This window comes from Seriola lalandi, unplaced genomic scaffold (genome assembly GCF_002814215.2).
Source record: "Seriola lalandi dorsalis isolate HSWRI2012SDOR001 ecotype SW California unplaced genomic scaffold, Sedor1 jcf7180002054890, whole genome shotgun sequence".
Lineage (NCBI taxonomy): Eukaryota > Metazoa > Chordata > Actinopteri > Carangiformes > Carangidae > Seriola > Seriola lalandi.
Genome location: NW_019525442.1, coordinates 311,839 through 317,783, shown reverse-complemented (window position 1 = coordinate 317,783; position 5,945 = coordinate 311,839). Strand labels below are relative to the sequence as shown.

General features: G+C 39.3%; 1 protein-coding gene across 1 annotated transcript in view; it reads left to right on the top strand.

Moving 5' to 3' along the window:
* The first annotated feature begins 659 nt into the window (after positions 1-659).
* The window catches only part of s100p (S100 calcium binding protein P), a 16,525-nt gene continuing 11,239 nt past the window's right edge, over positions 660-5,945 (top strand). Inside the window, exons 1-2 of the mRNA XM_023429235.2 lie at positions 660-744; positions 2,288-2,529. The gene's annotated coding sequence lies outside the window, so the exon portion shown is untranslated. The remainder of the gene's footprint in view (positions 745-2,287; positions 2,530-5,945) is intronic.

Sequence of the window (5,945 nt, the reverse complement as noted above, 5' to 3'; positions counted from 1 at the left end):
ATGTAGGGTTGCCCCAGGGCTGCATAAGCTCAGCTACGCGTTTTACTTTCTATACCAACAATTGCTGTATAGATACACTGAATCAATCTATTCTAAAGTCTAAAGTATTTTGATGACAGGCTACAGTCTACAGATGCACCGACATGGCATGAAAGAGGTGGTTGAAAACAGAGGAGATTGTATTTAGTTCACCATCTGACTCTCATAAAGATCCTATTAATATCCAAACTGGTAGAACGGTTGTATCATATAAATATTTCTGTGTACTGATAGATCATCAGATGACACTGGATTTGCCCGCAAGAGAAGAAAGCAAATAGGAATCACTCAAATCAAAAGAGAATCATTACCAGTGATCACCACAAACTTTCTCACAAGCTAGTTGGTTTCTACATGAATGAAAAGTTACAGCAATATGCTCTTAGTTCAAAGTGTCTGAACTCAAGGGAAATTCACAGTTTGAACTGGATGAAAACATTAAATCTCAGCCGCCCTCTCTACCATCAGGAAAGTGAGCAAAGCGTCCACTTCCTCCAATTCTCTCTCTCTATGATTATTGGCCTGCACTGCACATCCTGTGGTCCTAATGTTTTTGTGTGTGTGTGTGTGTGTGTGTGTGTGTGTGTGTGTGTGTGTGTGTGTGTGTGTGGGCAGCCCTCTCCGTAAGACAGTCAGACATTAACGCAGCAACAGCATGCTGAACCAGAGGAGCTTCAGAAAGGCCAGCGCCCATTGCACCTCAGGGTGAGCCCACTGATCTGTTTCTCCATTCAGTAGCGCAAATAGAGGAGAGGGAACTATAACGGAGCTATTCATACAGCCTTTGGGTGTGGTAACAAAAAGGTTACATATTCAACCATTTTGGTCTCGTAATTTTATTACTAATATAATATTACTAACACATGAACTACAGGAAAAGAATAGTATGGGACACAGAATGTGTTTTTTTATGTATATATATATTGTGTTACAATATCCACTCCCAGATTTAAGAGTCGAACTCTTCGATGCTTTGCCAGAATAACTACAAATATCAAGAATTATTTTGTGAAATGTTTTTACTAAGGTGCTCTGTAATATTTCCTCTGTTTTTCAGGTGAAAAAATAATATCAGTTGGATATCAGTAAAATAAATACAACATCAGCAGCACTGAACAATCTTAAAAAACGTATTTCTTGGTAAAAAAATAAATTAAATTAAATAAATCAGACATATCTGTCTGTTAAAGCAAGACTATGTAATTTGATAGCTGAGCAGCAGCAACAGCGGCCTCTGCAGCCACAAGTGGTAATTACAGGACGCTGACCCATTAAATTCTGTTGCACTCTGAGTCAGAGCAGTTAATGTTACTGGAAGCAGTGTGTCTTCCTGTAAGCTTACAGCTCATGTACAAAAAACAAAGCCTATCAATTGCTCAGGCAGCAAACACAAAAATCATCATCTTAGTACAAACATTCAACGATACAATACAATAGGAATCACACTGTCCAACCAAGTCAAGTCAGCATTCGTCTCTAATTGACCGAGAGCAACTCAACCTGTCTTGCTTGAGGAGTTTGTTGCGCAAAATCTGCGACTTGCAGACGTATTAGAACGTTAGTTAGCATCTTTTATTTGTTTGTGTTGTTTGTTAGCTAGTAAGTTTGTAACTGAGTGTAAATTGTTGTGCTAATGCAAACTCTCGCTTCCTGTACTGACAGGATTGGTTCCTTAGGTTTGTGATGTATGCACGTCCAAATCTGTTTGTTTTTTTCATTGGTACACTGCAGGTACTCAGCTATGGCGTTGACTGCTTATTTTGCTGATGATGTGTCATAAAAAAAAACAATATATGGACATGTTAACGAGGTTAAAAACTTGGAGTGGGTCTTTAAGACATGAGGTGTATTAGCAAGCTTATTGGTCAACACTTGTTAGTGAGGCTTATGTAGCGATATATATAAATATAAATATCTTCTTTTGTTGTAATTACTTTATTTATATAGCCCAATATCATAAATTACAAATTTGTCTCAGGGAGCTTTATAATCTGTACAACATACAACACCCTCTGTCCTTGATCAGTTAAGACAAACTCCTCCAAAAAAAAAAAAAACAGCCTTTAATCAGGAGGAAATTGGAGAAGCCTCAACCTCAATCATTACAATGCTTTATCATGTGGTTTGTAGTAATTTCGGCCATCCTATTTGTTGTCCTTTTTCCTCCCTCCGTCTTTCATCTCCTCCTGCTCACTTTCCCTTTTTCCATCCCTAACCAAACACTGTCTCTCTCCTCCAAATCCCACAGACAATCACCATCACACACTGATTATTACTGTGAGCAGTGAGAGGCAGTGTGGCTATTATGGCCGTCAGTCAGTCTGCACTATGGGAGGCATGCTGAGGGCTGCCGGAGCTGCTCCGTCCCTGATAGACAGAATATCACATGTTGGCTCGGCCTAGAGGACACTTCTTAACGTGCCATGGGATTATAATAGGAAAATGAACACCTGCAGCCAGGAAACTTTTTGACTTCAGCAGCATTTGAAGGTAAGTTTAAACCGCTAGACTGGATGACAAAAGGCAGAAAACCTTTGCTGGAGAAAAGTCCCCAAATGGCATTTTGGTGTTTGATTACGCTGCCCACAAGTTTGGGGTGAACTGAATATCATAGAAGTGCAACCTTGTTGTAAGATTAGTTTCCCCATTATGTAAAAGCTCTTCTTTCTCAGTTGTGTAATGGCTGTCTGTCAGTAACTGAAATGAAAACAAAATCAATACAATCTGTCTTATGTGAGCTGTAATTTCTGAAATCTGATAGCTTTGCCTTCATTACGGTGGTTTAAAAGCTCATTGCCATGATATTTATGTGTAACCTAACTCAGTCATGCCTTTGTTTAGAACAAAACATGTAATTGCTTTCACTAACAGCTTGAATCTCTCTTGTGTAATACTGTATTTGTCACATCATTGCAGCTTCATCTGAATCTCGCCTGTGTAGTAAAGTTGGCGGCTTTAGTACAGAAAATGTTAGAAGTCAAAGCTGAAACAGCTAAGTATACCACCATTAAAGGAGCTATTTGTAAGTTTTGCTATTGCTACCTAGCCAGCGTTAGCATTAACAGCTGTTTACTTACCAGTCTAGAAGAAACGTTGTGAGTTCAACATCAAACTTCATTCCTTTACTTGTCAAGAGCTTTTTCCAGCTGTGGAAAACAACATCGATGTCAGTTCTTGTCTCTATCACTTCTGTGATAGCTAACCAGCTAGCCACGTCACTGTAGCCGCCAAACTGCCCTGAAGACGTAGCGTTGTTCAGAGGACGTATTACAACCTCTTTTCTTGTAAACGCAGCAATGACTGAAGCTCTGGTCAAGTGACAATCACCACCACCTGATAAGGGGCAAGAAACTGCAACAGTGAAAAAACTTACAAATAGGCCCTTTAACAGATTTTTTCTTTCATTGCATTGTACAGTGTGAATGTTCTCACAATAGCAGGTCATGTTCTTCAACATTAATCAGGGACAAACCTCAGACTTCTCTCTGACCAGAACTTTTCTAAACTGTTCCACAGCTAGTACATGTGGTTAAATGAGGTATTAGCATCCTTACATTTATCACAGTTGGCCTGATATTAAGTCATTTAACATAAATATTATTAAATATTGGACAAGTTACTTCCATGACATGCATGAGGAATAATCAAAAACTGAAGCAAATTAATGAGAAAATATTTCCCTCTCTTACTTATTAGATATACAAAAAAAATACCTGTTAAAGTCTTAAAATACTTTGATTAGATTTGAATTCAGTTGACCCTCCACCGAGCTACTGTAAACTGTTGTTCAGCTGATAATTTAATTTACATGTACTAAAATGACTCCCCAGCAGTCGTGGATCATTCCATTAACGGTACCTCGCTGTGAGGTGCCACCAAGTCTGGTCTGAACCATTAACACCAGCTGTCTCCACTCCTCTGCCATTAGCACTCAGTCTAACACCACAACAAAATATGTCTCAGACAAGCCAACTTTAATGCTATTTGCAGTACATCACACTGTCTCCATCCATCTCTCTCTTTTTGTCATCAAGAAACACTGATACTCTACCAATGAGCCAGTGTTGCGTGTTAATCAGATCTCACTTTGGCTTTCCAGCTGCAGTACAGATGTCTTTCAGGGGAGATAAATCACCCACTGGCAGCCATATTGAGCAGCACTGGCACTTGGGGATTCCAAGTTGGAAAACAATCACACTTTCTTGTTCATTGTTTTTATCATTATTATTATTATTATTATTATTATTATTATTATGAATCAATTAATTCATGTTTTTTTCCCAGTATTTTTATCTTATAAATGTTCCCAGCTAGAATCAAAAGAAAGATGTTGTGGGTCCATGGTTTGTGTCTTGGACAAACATAAAACAACAACAACACTAGTTGATTAACCGGAGTCTTCTGTTTGGCAATGGTGAAATAAAGATTCTTCAAGTTAGTCAGCCAGTGTCACCAAGTTGTTGTTCACACTGGGTTCACTGCAACCTTAGCATCTAGGTGGGTGATGAAGTGGCAACAACACAGTTCGACATATGTTCCACCAGGATGCCTGGTACTCCTGTTTTTGGTGCTGCAACATACCCATAGGAGCAAACTAGACCTGTGGGGCCCATTGACACCCAGGTCCTGCCACTCTCTGTTCTTTGTACATATCTCATGTTGCTTTTTCCAGTACCCTCCAGATTAAGAGTACACTGTAGACTACATATGTAGCTTCATTGTACAGTACTTTGGAATTTTTCTGCATGTTAGTTTGTGGTAATCTAATTAAACAGGTTTTTCAAACTAGATTTAAATACATAAGACACCTCAACAATACAGTGCATCAAGATCAGGTAAAAATGCAGTTACTAATGTGCTATAGTTGTGCATATTTGTTGTTGTGTAACAAATTTGCAAAACTTACCACAAAACTCATTTGAGAAGAACCAAAGAACCTAATTTGTATGTAATCCATTTCTATGTCTCTAGAAATTGAGCACAGTTCCTGACTAATCCAATTGGGTGGCATAAAATGTATAATTTAGTCAAGCAAAAGTGCCTCTCCTGTTGCCTATAGCAACCTTGACAACACAGCTTTTTCTTTACAAAAACTTGAGGTTTTAAGGCCCTTGGTTTTTCAACAGTTGCACCGTTAGCTGTTCAACTGAGCTGAAACCCAATACTTACATTTAAAAGTGTAATCCTCTGGCTCTGTTTAGGTGTTGTTTGCTGCCACATTATTTTCATTATCGGACGTTATGAATTTTGGGATAGGTTGGGCCACAAACGATCCACCTGTTGGAGCCTTTGTAGCTAAGGAAAAGAAGGCTGCATTTGAAGGAGCCTTCGAAATGGGACAGCCAGCGAAGCTGCTGTGACGCAGTCACTCTTCAAATGCATTCTCTGAAGGATGTGGCCCCTGAAATGGAACAAAGCTAATGAATCATTCCATGCAGTGCAAAATGGAAGAACAAAAAACATAACAGCTACAGTCATTTCAGCTGGTGAACTGGCTAGTGTGAAAAGCAATCATGCCAAGCTAAAAACAGAATAAAATAAAGTTTAACTTTGTCTTTATTGTGAACACTGTAACAGCAGTAGAGGCTATGCAAGTTGAAATACTGCAAGTGTAGAGGGGGGAAAGTGACAGCAGCTATCCAGTTTGTTTTACCCCACATGTACATCTCCATTATTGATTTTACAAGAAGTTCATTTTACTGCGGCTTTATTTTATGAGCCGCGATCCTTTGATTCTAAACCAGGCCTAACAGCTGTGAGAGACTCTCGCTGCCTGTTCTGTGGTCAGTCAGGTGGCCAAAGACAACTGCAGGCTACACACCCTGAACACATGCCCTCCGGATAACCTTCCAGAAACAGAACTATGACATCATTTCTGAGATGCACTGTGTGCATGTGTGTGTGTG